Source organism: Lissotriton vulgaris, chromosome 1_1 (genome assembly GCF_964263255.1).
Source record: "Lissotriton vulgaris chromosome 1_1, aLisVul1.2, whole genome shotgun sequence".
Classification (NCBI taxonomy): domain Eukaryota; kingdom Metazoa; phylum Chordata; class Amphibia; order Caudata; family Salamandridae; genus Lissotriton; species Lissotriton vulgaris.
This window is the reverse complement of record NC_141685.1, coordinates 630,223,971-630,240,826: the sequence shown is the minus strand read 5'-3', so window position 1 is coordinate 630,240,826 and position 16,856 is coordinate 630,223,971.

The following is a 16,856-nucleotide window of genomic DNA, read 5'->3' as shown; positions in this document are numbered from 1 at the left end:
TGGGAGCATATTTACAAGACACTTGCCCCATGAGGAACACTTTACATTTTAAAAGGAAAACATAACATCTTAGACACTCAAATACCTTATAAATATGGCTCAAAACAACCTATGAAGCTCTAGCAGTACATATCCAGAAATGAAATTGATTTCTTAAATCGTTTTTAAAACACAGCTTTCTTCATCATTTTCTCCTTAAATCATACTATTCTGTATCTAAATTAAATAAATCTTTTCTCACCTTAGCAAATATTTTTTGAGTTTTGAAAACAGTCTAAGAAATACACCAAATTGTCTTCAGCAGAAGAAAAAGGATGCACTCCAAAGGCTGCAGCTATTGAAAGCACAGAAATACAGATATTCTTTTCACATATCTCTCATATTAGCCAATCATACCTCTTCCCTCACTTTTTTCAAATCTAAACCCTTCCCCCCTCTGCCCTGTCTGCCTTGTTTCCATAGCAACCACCTCCTGGAAGACCTCTCATGTTTGCAAATTCACACAACAATGTTTCAATTGAACTCTGAACTCTCAGTGCACCTGCGTATCCAGTGCAATCTTTCATTAAATGTTTCTTTCTTGACCATTCAAATTACATCTTTCAAAGAACACATCCATGCACCCTAACTTTCTGTTTTCAGAAATGGAAATGCACCAATCACTGCTAATGAATCATTAGCATTGGAAATCCACAGTTTTTTTTCTTTAGAAACTCCTACTCTTTCAACTGCCCTTTCATTACCACACTTCATCTGACTGCAGAACAACCTTCTCCCACCATGTTTAAGGTCTGGATTGTTGGACATAGTTACATCCACTGGGCTCAAAGGTATGCTGAGAGCAGAAATTTACCTAACCTCAATTTACAAGATGTGGAAATTAAGTGGTTGGGCCAAAGAGGATTAAAATGTCACCAATTGATACCATTGGTGAAAACCTTTATGCATTTGCCAAAACCTGACCTGTTATTAGTGCACTGTGGAGGTAATGATTTGGGCACTTTGACAGGGGTAGGTCTGGAAATGCTTTTAAAGGACACCTTTGAGCAATTAATGGCACTTTTTCCTCAAACTGCCTTGGTATATTCCAATATATGCCAAAGACAGAAATGGAGGTGGTCCAACCAATTTTGTCCACAAATTGAGAAAGCGAGGAAGCATGTAAACAAATCTGTTTCAGCTTACATGAGAGACCATGGAATGGGCTCTCTGTACAACAATAACTTGCGTTACTACATGCAAGATATCTACAGAGGAGATGGAGTTCACTTCTCAGATGAGGGCAACAGAATTTTCATTCTGAATTTAAGACTGTGCATTGGTACCTACTTATAAGTACCTAAATGTACCATAAACCCAAAAGCTCTTCTCAGAGCTACCCTACATCTGATCACTCACAATTATTATTTTTCTCTAACTTTTTTCACTAATTTTCCACAAAATTCGCTCCCCGGAGCGCTACCCGGTTCGCTAACCGAAAGCTAACCTCGCGGAATTTTTTAAAAAAAAGTTTTTTTTTCCGCACATATAAGCCTCCTCAGCCACGCTCAGAAAACCTAGGGGGTCAAGATAAGTCTACCATGACCCCTTCTACCCATTCTAAACATTATTTGCCCTCCATCTTGTATCTTAATGCGACCGAAACACAAAATGGTGGACTCCCGTGACGCTTAAGGTTCGCTACCCGGGCCGCTTCCCGGAAAGCGGTCCAAAAAAAAGGTGGGAAAGTAATTTACAGAAAAACGACTAGAGACACTCTCACCAAATATAGATTAGCTCATACTACATAACAATCCCTTCCATTCTCACAAATTTCATTGAAATTTCATTTAGCCATTTAGCCTGTAGACCTCTCCAAGTACCGTGAGGTAAATTACTTCACAAAACACATCTGAATTGTTGGAATTGACAACCAATGAAAATGTTACTTTCATTTTCTACTTTTATTACCTGACATTTGATTGGTTATATACCTGTATATATATAAAGGGAGAGAAGGAAACACAGCCATTTTGACTACTACTTCTTGTTGTACCTCCTATTTCAATAGCTTCAAAAAACTTCAACTTCTTTGTGAAGGTAAGTTATAATTTAATATATTGTGCAGTATAACTTAATATAGTAGGCTTTTTCTGCTAAATATACACTATCCCTCTGTAGTAGTAATGTATTTAGATAGACTTCTCTGTTATAGTTATGAATGGAGTAAGGCTTGTCTTGGTTAAATCACATACACTTTTTTATAGTCCTATTTCCACTCTCATACTATACACTACCAAAAGATAAATTCACTGATAAAAACTGCCTATCTAAAATTAATCCCAACAGTGCCCTATCTCTACTAATATATATTTTTTTTAATCCAAATTTCAGGCAAAATGGAAGGCGAGCAGCAAGTTTCTTTTGAGATGGACCTGCAAGAGAGCAGCCAGGAATTAAATGAACAAATTGACCTGGAATTTATGGATGAAAGCTTGGATAATGAACTGCTGCAATGTGTCCAAGCAGTAGATGTCCTCATAGCAAATGAGGACATTTTGCAACCACCTCACCGATTGCAAACAATATTTCAAGAAAATAATGACATTTCAGACACTGAAATGTTAGAAAGTTTAATAAATTATGAAAAAGAATCAAAATAAAAAAAACACTTTAAAAAAAAGAAAACAAAAAAAAACAAGAAAAACAACAAACAATTAACATACAGTATTAGAAAAGTCTTTCATTCTTTTATCCATAAAGTTCGCTGCCCAGAACGCTTTCCGGTTCGCGAACTTGGCGCTTACCACGCAAAAAAAAAATGTTTTCATTTTTTTTTTTGGACCCTCCTAGGCCCTTTTAAAACCTCCACATAAAACCTAGGGGGTCAACGAGGATCTACTATGCCCCCTTATGGTAATTTCCCCCTTTGTTTTGGCCTCCTCTTGTCTCTCGATCCTACCGAGAGACAAGATGGCGGCCGCTCCGGACTGTTTAGAATGTTGACAGACACCGGAGGGCCAATCAGCTTCGCATCGCAAAGTTCCGATACGCGAAAGGTTCGCTAACCGGATCGCTGCCCGGAGCGCTGTTACAGATATATATCTTGATTTAAACGTTAATTTCTCAAAATCCACTGAAGCACATATATTAAGACCTAGCAAAGGCACATCGGGCTAACAGTCCCTACAATTTTGCCAAGTTTCGTGAAAATCCATTCAGCCGTTTGGGCTAAAAGTGAGTCCAACCGCCCTATGGAAATTAACATGGGAAAAACGCGTTTTGGGACCCCCCTTTTTTCTCGGCCCCCCCTCCACAAAACCCCCCCAAATTTTCAAGGGCTGCTCAGAAACAAAATGTGCCATTTTCCTGAAAATTTCAGCCAATTCCGTCCACAAACGCAAAAGTTATTAGGCATAGAATTTTCAGAAATCCCATAGGGAAAAAATCCTAACTATATATACCTACTGGCGACCGCCAGTAGGTAATATATATATATATATATATATATATATATATATATATATATATATATATATATATATATATATATTCACTAAATACCATAGGTTTCAGGCATGTTATAGTTAGGACTTAGCATTTAAAAAACCTTTGAAATTCACTGAAAAACCATAGGTTTCACCTATGTTATAGTTAGCTGGACATTTCTCTCATACAAAACCATTGGAATTCCTCCGTTATAGTTAGTTCAGCTAACTATAACTTGTCCGCCTGCAATGCACTACTGATGATGTCAAATATTACATCACTCATGACACGGTCAGTGACATCACTCATGACATCACTGATGACATCTCAAATGGCATCACTGATGACATCAGCCAGTGAATGTGTGTCTTTCTGAAAAATACATATTTTTTACATATGTATATCTAAAGGTTGATGGAAGCATAAATGGGTAAATAAGTGTCTAAATGGATGTTTTTTTGTAAAATTGATTGTATAACTGACTTATTAAGTGTATCTTACTGAATATATGTATTAGCGAGTAATGTTTAAATATATATAAATATCTGTATCAGTGTCTCACTTTGTGTTTGTGGTATTTAGAATGTGACTTATCTGGAAGGTACATCACATTGTAAATCCTGGTACCAGAAAGAGACATTCCTACATAGGGGGGGGGGGGGGCGTTCCGGCACAGGAACACCTTCTAAAAGTGGCTGACTGAAATCTAAAAGATTTCACTTTGTCATTTTTGGGGTCATGCTGTGTCAAAACCCTAAACTACCTTGAAACAGGTGTAAGGATTGACACAGCAGTCTGAGAATGAGGCTAAAACTAAAACAACAGTGACAGAGTGTTTGCTGGAAGTGTAACAATACAAACTAGTAAATTGAAAGTATAAAACACAAATTTGCAAGTACATAGAAGACTGCATAAATCGTCTATAAGGGATTTGAAGCAGTCTATGCCCTAAAGCCTATTTTAATGCATGAGTACTTAGATAGTGAGTTGATGATTACAAGACTGCAAGGAAAGAACCGGATTGAATTTATAACAGCCTCAGTTGTACCACAGTATACAGATAAACACATACTGCTGAATGGCTCACTACAATGTTGAAACATTAGTGTGAGAATGTTTGCTAGAAGTATTAGGATACACATTGAGGAATTGAACGTATAAAACATAAGTTTGCTGGTGCATAGAACAGTGCATGCACAGTCTATAAATCTTTGAAACAGCCTACGCATTAAGACCTCTTTTAATCCATAAGTATCTAAATACTGACTAGATCATTACACTTCTTCAAAAAAATCCTCACTAAATTTATTACAGCTTCAGTTTTACCATGGTACAATGAAAAAGAACATACTGCTGACTGGCTCACTACAATACTAAAACAGCAGTGTCACAGTGTTTGCAGGAAGTCTAAGGTTACAGGCTGGGCAATTGAAAGCATAGAACACAAGTTTGCAGCTGCATACAAGACTGCATCTATACTCCATACGGATTTTAAGCAATCAATACCCTCAAACCCACTTTGCATATTTTAAATTAATACAAACATTTAAAGAATATATAACTGAATCTATAACTGCTCCACTTTTAGTACAATAAATACATTAGTAGATAGTGCTCAAACTTTTATTATTTTTCAACAATAAGGGGTCGATTAGGATCGCGGACGGACGCCAGAGCAGGAGGGAACCTCCGCATGGCATGCGGAGTTCCCTCCTGTGCAATTAGGATGTGACCGCCACCCTGGCGGTCACATCCTCTATTGTTAACATTGCAGCGGGTGCAGCTTCAAGCTGCACCCGCGGCAATGTTAAAGATGCACGCATTGCATTTGCATGCAGAAAGAGGCAGGCACCGCGCGGTGCCTGCCGCTTTCTGCATGCAAGTGCAGGGGGGTACCATAGGTACCCCCCATGTGCACCCCCCACCCCCCCTTCACCTAGGGGGCCCGCAACGGGCCCCCGCAGTGAAGATCCGTATGCTTTTCCACGGCGGAAAAACCCGCCGTGGAAAAGCACTTTTTAAAGCCCATCCTGATCTGGCGGACGGTGTCTGAGAGACACCGTCACCATATCAGAGCTTTTCCGCCGCGGTTGTAAGCCGACCGCGGCGGAAAAGCTGCGGACGGAAACCAGGACCCACCAGCCATCCTAATGTGGCGGTGGGTCCTTGGTCAGTTCGCTGCGGTTTTTCCGCATCCTCTGGGCCGGTGGTTGCTTCCGCCGGCCCCGAGGATGCGGAAAAACCGCAATCATAATCGTCCCCTAAATGTATTCTTGTAACATCAGATTTGTCATTTAGATCATTTTCCTCGTCAGCAGGTTCTGATTTCATTTGTACTAAAATGTCAACATAATTTACAACCCCCAGAAAATCTCCATCAAAGCTTTCATCTTCAAAATCACAATTCATGTCTGCTGCACTGATTTCTCCTTCTTCACTCTCATTGCCTGTGACAGATACAATTAGTTCTTCAATTATACTCAAAGTAATATCCAAAATCTCCTATGAGGCTGTTCACTTTCCATAATTTTTCCTTTATGTTCTTGCTCCTTGTATAAAAATATAAACAGTTAATTTTAAAACTTTTCGCAATATATAATACAAAACTACAGTTTTCACCTATTTTGGCATACAAAAAAAACTGTATAAATACTATTATCTAATAACATTCTATTAGTAGAGTTTTACCCTTTGCAAAATTATACAACTATAATTACGTAACATTCATTAACCTAGGCCTCTCATTTCTTTGTCTAATTTTTATGTTATTAATTTGCTCGTGTTCTACTAACTTTTCTTTATGCAGTTGCTCGTTATCTATTCTCTCAATCCTTCAATATCTTATGTTTTTCATTAATGTTCCTTCTTAATTCAAAAGTCTTCCTACTATTCCTAACTCAATGTGTAATTTTCCATTAAGACCTTCCTTACACAAATGTTATCTTTTCTTCTCATAAGTTAGAGAAAATACATTGACTGAGTACATTCAATATTGTCTATAATGTCAGGTAAGTTTACTTACTCACTAACTTGTCAAATAACGGGGCATATTACCAAGCAATTGCGATAATTATCGCTATTGCTTAGTTAGAGACAAAAATTTACTGCTGAGCTGCGGCGATTTTTACCGCAAATGAACCTTGGTATTACCAAGGTTTATCGCAAATGCGATAAAAATCGCCGCAATGCATGAATATCGCTGAAAAGTCAGCGATATTCATGCATTACCGAGCTAATGCTCTTAGCCATGTTATCCACCTCCCATTGGATAACATGGCTAAGAACTGCTCAGGGCAGGTGTTAGCTTTTGGAGATATACGCGCTTAGCGCGAATATCTCCAAAAGTTGGTAATAGGAGATAGCGATGTTAGCGACTGTTTTCAGTTGCTAACATCTTGGTACGCCCACTTTGCATGTCATTAGTGATAAATATCACTGACATGCAAAGTGGGGCCCAAGATGGTCGCTATCTCCTACTAGCTGTCGCTAACTGGTGTTAGCGACAGCTAGGTAATAGGGAGATAATTTTATCTCCGCTTTCTTGGATTTTAAAGCCAAAAAAGTGGAGATAAACCCCCTTGATAATATGCCCCAATGTTCTTTAAATCTCACAGAAATATTTCCAATTTCTCTTCAGGAATGTCTAAAGACCAATTGAAAACGGGTCTGAACTCTAGAACGTCTTAGGTGAAATGCGCACTGGTTAGTAAGCGCGCGCCTCACCAACGATTCCACAAAACTCTGTGGTAAATGACTAGATCCCAACCGCGTCTTTCAGCTGTGGCCCGTGCAGGGACTTGCGATAAGGCAGGCAGGACGGGCGTGGGAGGGGCAGGGTGAGGGGTGATAAACAACGGAATCTGCATAATTGCAGGTAACTAAACAATTACAATAATAAAATGAATTTCGGGCCATATTCTCAACAAAACACGATATCAACAAAAGGCGAAACATTATCCCCGCTTTTATCAGCAGGAAAGGGCCGGTAAAGCGGCGATAATCCATCTCGTTTTGTTGATAAAATGACCCAAAATGCATGCTAATGGCTTTGTGGTGATGATCACACGTGATTAGGGGGTCGTACATGCATGTTTAGGCTCCATTTTATTTTAAAGAAAAATCGCAGCGCAAGCGTTCAGAAATATATACAATTACGAGCAGGACATGCATGCTAAGTGTCAATACTCCAAACCAGGAAGTGTTGCAAGCCATCTTATTTGTCACAGAAACCGAGTCACAAGGAAAGAGTAAAACAAAGTTGACAAATATGGAAAGGGGGCACGATAGAAACATTCTGAACCTATAGTGTTGCTCAGGGGGTGGTACATTTATTGTACGCGTAACGACAAGGTACAGCTGTAATGTTGAAAGTCGGCACGTAAGTGTACGAAAGGAAGAAAACTAAAAATAATTTTAGATATTTATGAAGTGTATTTGTTTATATGTTGTGTGGCTCTAAAAAAAGCTGTTGTGTTTATTGCGAGATTTTAGCACCTGCAAGTCAGTACAGATGCAGAGTCTTACGTTTATGAGGAACACTCTGTTCCCCTCATCTGTAAAATGTACACCATCTCTCCTATAGTTGCCATGTATATTGAAACGCAGATTATTGCTGTAAATGGACCCCATTCGGTAGTCTCGGAGAAAGGCAGAAACAGATTTATTCACATGTTTCCTAGCATTTTCAAACTGTGGACTATAGTGGTTGGACTGCTTCCATCTCTGCCTTTGGCATATATTAGAATATACAAAGAAAGTTTTCAGAAACAGTGTCATCAATTGGGCAAAGTTGTCCTTCATGAGCATTTCCAGAGCTACCCCAGTCAAAGTGCCTAGGTCATTGTCACCACAGTGCACAATTATGAGGTCAGGGTGTTGGAGATGCATAAAGGATTTAATCCTCTCTGTCTAATCCATTTAATGTGTACATTTGGTAAACCTAGGTCCTTCCTTGTGAATTATTTTCTGTTGTGAGAACCTTTGACTCAAGAAAATATAGCTGTGTCCCACAATCCACACTGTAAGCATTTTGAAGAGAGGTCTGGGGGCACTCTGATGGTGTCTGTAAATGAAATGCTAGTTTCAAAAGTAAGATTTTCTAAAATGGTGGACAACATGCAGTTTTCAAAGAAACAAAAGAAATCATTGATCGTTTGACAACATTTTACCAAAAACTAGGTTCCATGTTTCTGTTTTTTAAAAGACTTATTTTTATTGGTTAAGAAAAAGTGATAAAAAAGAACGTTACATAAAATAAGCTGGTATATTCTCCAGTCAAGCACACTTTCTGTTTTAATTTGCAACAATGTATGATGAACTTTTCACCTGTGTGCTGAGTTAGGTGTTCCCTGAAGTGTTTCTATAGTAACTGCCAGATTCTGGAACGGGGAAGGGTTGAAAGTTGTATTAGTTCTAAAGCTTTGGAATGTTAAACCAATAGAAATGTGTGTTTTCTTTTGAATTAATGTGAACAGGATTTTAATTGGTTATTTATATGTATGTATGTGTAAAATGAGAGGGAAAATGTTCACTTTGACAGTTGTGCTGCAAACACTGTACTCTAGAGATTTTGTAGAAGAATATCCACTGTGTGAGTGGTATTCTTGTTAATCTGGAATTCAATTTGTAAGGTGAGTTGAAAAAATGTATGGCAGTGCATCTGTGCGGTGTATCTTTGTACATTAACAAATTATGTGGTATATTATCAACACTCAGCGATAAAATTATCGCCACTTTATCGGCAGGAAACTGCTGATAAAGTGTTGATAATGTTATCGCCTGTATTGATAATATGCTCCTATATTCATCCGTTGTTAAACATGATATAGTAGTAAATGTGGTTTGCTATATTGCATGCTGGTATGTTTTTTTCTTTAATATCATTTTGTGCCTCTGTACACTAAGGGATTATGGCCCATATTATCAATAAAGGATGATACATTATCGCCGCTTTTATCGACAGGAAACTGCCGGTAAACCAGTGATAATGCTCTCGATAATATATCCTTATGAATTCCTATAGAAACCCAGGTTATGGTGTTAACCTGGTCTTCTATAAAAAATTCACAAGCATATATTATCGAGACCATTATCGCTGCTTTAGAGGCAGTCTCCTGCCGGTAAAAGCGGCGATAATGTATCGCCTTTTACTAATAATATGGCACTGAAGGGCAGATTATTAAGGACCAGTGTTAAAATTATCGACGTTTTATGGACAAGAAACTGCTGATAAAACTGCAAAAATGGGCTTAATAATAGCTTCTTGTAAATTGCTATAGAAGCCCAAGTTCTAGTGTTAACCTGGGCTGGTATAGGAATTCTCAAGACCATATTATCAAGCTCATTATCGTCGCTTTATTGGCATTTTCCTGCCGATAAAAACAACAATAATCTATCGACTTTTGTTCATAATATGTCTCGAAATCAATTTTATTAATTTAATTGTTAACTTACCTGCAATGATCCAAGGGGCATATTACCAAGGGGGGCGATAGCCAATTATCACCGATTTAACGTCCGTTTACAGCCGCTAAGCGGCGATAATTCAATCGCGCTATTAGCAACCTGCCGCTCACTGATGTTAGCGACAGCTTTTTAGACGATAGCGAGCAGTTTGGGACCCACTTTGCATGTAAGCGATGTTTATCGCTAATGACGTGCAAAGTGGGCGTACCCAACCAGTTAGCGACTGAAAGCAGTCGCTAACGTCGCTATCGCCTATTAGCAAGGCAGGTGTAGCGTTGGAAATATTCGTGCAAAGCAAGAATATCTCCAAATACTAACACCTGCCCAGACCAGTTCTTAGCCATTTTATCAATGGGAGTGGAATAACATGGCTAAGACCATTTCATCTCTAATGCGTGAATATTGCTGTATTCTCAACGATATTCACGCATTTCACCGCTATTGCTGGATATTTTAGCACAATGGAGAAAAACTTTGCTAACAACATGTTTTCTCCGCTAACATATCCAAGATTAAGGACCAGCTTCCAAGTCCAAAATATGGCCCCTCTCATCCAAACGCTTCCCTCTTTGAAGAGCATGACATCTTCCGACTGTCCTTGTGAGACTAGACACCATTTACCATAAGAGGAACGGCAGCTGGCCTGCTCACATTCATCTGTCCAGAGACATCACTAGCACCAAACTGTAAAGCTGCTTTCACTGACTTCCACACAAAGGCACATTTAAAGCGTGTTGAAGTCAGTAAAAGCAGTTCAGGGCAGGCAAGGACTTTTGATTTTTAACATTGGCCTCCAATGTTGTAGCAGCTCAGTGCCTGCAGGATCTTGGATTTTACAGTTTGGCTGCCACTGCACTTCATTATCGAAGGCAGATGTAAAGGGCGGTGGCAGCCGACATTAAAATCAGAGGTCCTTGCATTCACTGAGCAGCTTTCACTGACTACAGCACGCTTTAAATTTGACTTAGCTTGGTAGTCAGTGAAAGTAGTTGGTGCAGGCAAGGACTTTGTATTTTTAATTCAGCTGCAAGCGTGGTAGCTGCTCAGTGCCTGCAGGATCTTGGATTTTAATATCGGCTGCCACCGCGCTTTGTTACTGAAGGCAGATGTAAAGCACTTTGGCAGCCGATGTTAAAATCAAAGGCCTAACAATGCACTTAACCAGTTTTACCAACAAACTGGCAGATGCATCAAAGTTATGTTTTGCGAGTCCTTAATAGCGAATTTTAAGGAATCGCTATTAAAGACTCACAAAACGGGATGCATGTAGGAATCGCAATGTTATATTGCGATTCCTTAAGATTCTTTATTAGCGATTCGGTAATAGCTAATCGCTAATAAGGAATGGCTTTCCCATTCATTCCTATGGGCCTAAAGGCCTATAGGAATGAATGGGAAAGCCATTCCTTATTAGCGATTAGCTATTACCGAATCGCCAATGTTCCGCTATTTCAAGGGTGCCAGGGTGTCCAAAGGACACCCTGTTGCACCCCTGAAATGGACCTGTGCACAAATGTTACACACACACATGCCCTAAGGGCATGTGTGTGCGCAACATGTAACTTTGAATAATGCACAAAAGTGCATTATTCAAAGTTTTAGCAAATTACCATGAAGTTCAACTTCATGGTAATTTGCTCCCCTTATTAGCGAATTCGCTATTGTTTTTGAGTTTCATGCATTGCATTTAAGGAATCTCATTTTGGGATTCCTTAAATGCAAGAGCAATTTAAGGAATCGCTATTTAGAGATTCCTTAAATTGCGATTTTTGCATTTGGGATGATGCATCCCAAATGCAAAAATACCGGGAGCAAAAGGCCAGATTCTGAGAATCTGGCCGTTTGCTCCCGGTATTTTCTTTGATGCATCTGCCTGTATGCTTCTAATAATGAGGGGGGAACACTTACCAGTCCTATGCAGCTTCCCAGGAGAATGAGATGGGCCAGATGGCAATTATGAACTGCGGTGCCTGCCTGGAAAAGGCAGGTGGCGCGTGACTTCAGGAAGAACGTCACATTCTTTGCCTCGCCCCGCCCCACCTAAGCGCACTTCAGCTAATCAGAGCAGCTGGTTTGTGTGCGGCGGGCAAGGTCTTAAAGCTGGCAAAGACAATGAAGGGATAAAAAATTGAATGTTTAATGACCTCTCTATAATTAGAAAGTAGCGCGAGCTACTCCCAGAGGGTCGGCGAGCTACCAGTAGCTCGCGATTGACCGGTTGGGGATCCTTGCACTAGATGATGTCATCAGTGATGTCATTAGTGATGTCATGTGAGATGTCATCAATGATGTCACTAACCATGTCATGAATGATGTAATATGTGACGTCATCAGCAGTGCATTGCGGGCCTGAGTTATAGTTAGCTGAACTAACTGTAACAGCTGAATTTCTCTGGTTTTGTATGAGTGAAATGTCCGACTAATAATAACGTTCCTGAAACCTGTGGTTTTTTCAATGAATATATATATATATCAAAAGACAGATCAAAATGTGCATTTAACGAAACTAAGTGGAAATAATAAAAACTTGATATTGTAATGCTCATACCACTCTGATCCAGGAGTGTAATTGTAGGATGGGAAGTAGAAGTCCTCCAGAAGTTTTTTAACTGCTTGGTAGAGTAGTCCTTCAAGTTGGCACTTATCTTATTCTGGGTTTTCTATACATTTATTTGTGAGTGCAACCTGCATTAATCATGAGATAGCGGACTGAATCAATGTGAACTGCATCTCACTACGCCACCTGCTAAGATGTAGGGCCCAGCTTCATGAGAAGGGTGTACCTGATCTTCACCGCCCAGACCTACCTTCCATAGCAAAACAGATCTGTCTACTCTTGCCTGTGTATTCATTTCAGTTCTGCCCTGACTTTGTCCCATCTGATATTTCCATTTTTCAGCTTAGTTTTGGATCAAGACAATTGCATTTGCTGCACTATGTGCCACATCATCGCTTCCCACAGTGGGCGCTTTCAGAGAGCTCTACTGAATTTTCTCTGCTCTATTAAAATAAAATGTAAAAATATGGAGCACAAGTGCTTTACATTAATGAACCTTGATTGACACATCTCCGTATTTACATTTGTGCTTCAGTAAACCTTTAATGCGCTTGAAAAAGTTTCGTCTTTAGATATACTTTTGTTGAGAGTCTGATTTAAATATGTTTATGCCAAACATAATCTACTCTTCCTTCCTGTATGCTGCCGCGTGCGTGGTGCAGTGCTTGGCAGTTTAGAAATGTGTGCGCCGCCCCTGATTGAGTTGTTTGCAGACCAGCACATTAAATAAATAGATACTTTGTACCTTCCCGGGATGTGTCCTTAACGCAAATCATTGTTATTCCAGACATTACCTCTTTCTTTTTAATTTGCATTTAAAACAGCAATCTTTTTAAAGGAACTGAACTGCTACCTGGATATAGAAGACATTTATTGCAAAGATTATGCTCCACTGGCATGTGTTTAACACTTAAATTAGGTAATTGATGAGGGTCTGCTCTAAATAAATGCTCAGGCTGCAGATAATGCATTTATTTAGTGTTACAGTAGGAGTTGTTTAATGTTGAGTGTGTTTACGCCTCAACAAGCCACATAATTTGAGTCAGTCCCTTGAAGCTATTGTTGCAAAACATTTTCATGTAAACTATCTAGGAAACAAGGATAACACGTGATAGCTATATATGCAGCTAGCAATGTGATCATAGAGAACATTTGCACGTATGGCAGGTACAAGTAGTATACCCACTTATTTGAGCATTTTGATATTATAAACCGAGGACCAGCTTTTCTCACAAAATGTAATATTCCCCATTAGCAATCATCACATATGTCTGGGGGGGATCTAGCTATTATAGTAAATATAATACAGTACTACGCTCAAATAATTTTTTGAATCTGCAGAATGTCATTGCTTTTTTCATTAGGGAGCCCTTAAATACTGAATTTAGGTGTCTTACTGTGGTCAGGGGGCAATAGCTAAAGGCTACAGCCCTCAACGGTAACTACACCCCTTGGGTGCCCCTTCCCTTTGGGGAGACGGGCTCATCCCTGTTCCTTTTGTACTAAATTCTACAATACAAGATGGAGAATTTTTTTGTCAAAAGTGTTTTTATTGGCATTTAAGAACAAAAACATGTGACAGTCCCGCACAACTTCCCATGCAGGGGGCAGATATGAAATCAAAGCAATACGGAGCCTATGACCCCAGAGTGGTACAGTGGATCCAGACCTTAAGCAGGCCTTGAGCGAAGAGGAAGCATTGGAAGCTCAGCACAGGCATTCCCCCAATAGGGTAAGCAACAGAGTTCATGCCACGAGCAGAGGCTGGTACCATTGCTAACCACTGAGTCAATGGGACAAGGTCCATCCTACACCCCACGGTAGCAATATCGCCGCCTCATCAAAGTCATGGGACGCCACAGGAACAAGAACTAGAAACCCTCTCCGTACCCCCCGTTTACTCCCCACCCCCTCCCCAGTGGTGGTGGCAAAGCCCTGCAAGCAAGGTCTGGTCTGGAGTAAGCAACAATCACAGCTGAAATAAATGGAGAGCTGAAGATGGAGAATTTTTAAGAGAGAGTTTCACCTCAGCTCCTGGCCACCCCAGGGGCTGCGCCAGGCCAAGGTCACTCCTACTCTGCTTACTAATTTTCCCACCTGTTCTGTCACCAAAAAGTGGTGCTGAGACAGGGGGCAGGCATCTCCACTAGTTGGAACTGCCCAAATCATAACACCACAAGGTGAGAGCCTTTGAGGCTCACTGCTAAGTGTTTCCGTTCCGGCACGGGGGAGGTGAGAAGCACTTTACCCAGAGAAAGCTTTGTTTCGGACCTCCGAGAGCAGAAAGGCTCTCCCCACATGAGGTCATAAATGGACACAGACAATGTAGGTACATACTGCTCATGCAGTTGTGCCCTCTGGGGTTCATGAGGTTGCGAGCTGCGGACCACACCAATTTCTTAGAGCAGGGTCACTGGAGGAGGAGACAGGCCGGTAGGGCTGGGGCCATGTCAGTTGTTGTCTTCTTTTCCACTGCTGCACAGCTATTTTCTCCTTCTTCTTTGTAGGTCATTGAATCTGAGGAATGAGGTTTGGGAAGCCCTTAAACACTTTTTAGGAGTGTTACTGTGGTCAAGGGGCAATAGCTAAAGGCTACTGCCCCTAAGGGTAACTACCCTTGGGTGCCCCATCCCTTTGGGGAGACAGGCACATCCCTGTTCCTTTTGGACCTAATTCTACAATACAAGATGGAGAATTTCTAAGCGAGAGGTTCACCTCAACTCCTGGCCACCTCAGGGGCTGCGCACGGCCAAGGTCACTCCTACTCTGCTTACTAATTTTCCCACCTGTCCTGCCACCAAAAAAGTGGCACTGAGACAGGGGGGCAGGCATCTCCATTAGTTGGAGCTGCCCAAATCATAAAACCACAAGGTGAGAGCCTTTGAGGCTCACTGCTAAGTGTTTCTGTTCCGGCACAGGGGAGGTGAGAAGCACTTTAACCAGAGAAAGCTTAGTTTCTGACCTCAGAGAGCAGAAAGGCTCTTCCCACATGAGGTCATAAACCTGTCTGGTGGTGGCTGGCTGGCAGGGACCAGTCAGCCAATACACTAAAGGTTGGTTGTTTTTAAAGGAGCATCTCTAAGATGCTCTTTGAGTGCATTTTATAAAAAATCCATCAGTGGCTTCAGTGTGGGTTTACTATGCTAAGCATTTTGATACGAAACTTTCAGCCCATGTACTAAAAATGGCATCACTGCACTTACTGTGTCCAAGCATGGACACAGACAATGTATGTACATACTGCTCATGCAGTTGTGCCCTCACCTGTGGCATAGTGCACCCTGCCTTCGGGCTGCAAGGCCTGCCAAAGGGGTGACTTACCTATTCCACAGGTAGTGGCGTGTAGGCGTGGCAGTGTGTATGTATTAGGTGTGGGGTACATGGTGAGCCCTAAGGGAACCTATCTGGTCACAAGACCCTTGGCACCACTGGTACCTTTTACAAGGGACTTATAAGTGTGCCAGGGATGTACCAATTGGGGAAACAATGGTATAGTTCATGGAAACAACAAAGGCACTGGAAACCTGACAGGGACGCAGTGCACACTCAGTTAAAGTGCATCAGAAATCTGGTAAAACGTGGGGGGGGGGTTTACTGCAAAAGAAACTTACTTTCCAACAGTGGTGATTAGTCAACTGTAGTAAATATAATGCATTATAATTTTTAAGCCTGGGCGTAGTTCGTTGAGTCCCGCTTAGTGGAACTCTGCAAGGCGACGGAAAAACTCTGTTGTGTTACGTGGAGTTCTGTGAGCAGCGGAGTGTGTTAGGGTCATGCTGTTCGCAGTGATTTTTGAGCACCGGCTACTTATCCGCACTGTAAAATCATCACGAATGCCACCAGGTACAGTGCAAGAGGACACAGCTTACTTTCTGCTGCTTGAGTAGATTTTCCTCTTGAGCAGCAGTTTTCTCAAGGCGATTGGAAGATTTCTAAAGTTGAGTGGTTGTGACCTGCCGCGACCACTCACATTGAGAAATCTGACCACCCATGTTGAGAAATGTTGGCAGGAGGTGGATTTTACTCGCTCACCATCTAGACCTTGGCAAGTGCAAGCAAGGAAAAATCTTACTGGGAGGTGGATTTTCCTCGCTCCTACTTGCCAACCTGATGTTGACAAACACAATCGAGAAAAAAAACTCCGCGGAGTGGAGTTTTTGGGAACTCCAATTGCTCCCTGGAGCGCGAAGTGTGGAAAAATCTGCGAAAGGAGCAGCGTTCACCGCCAATGGTTATTTACTTTATAAGATCAATTAAAATATGCACAACTCTATGGGGGTGACTCAAGGTGCACATATCTGGCAGCAGGAGAGTTCAGCTCTGGAGTCATAGGCCCTCAATTGTAATCAACCAGTAAACACAGGGG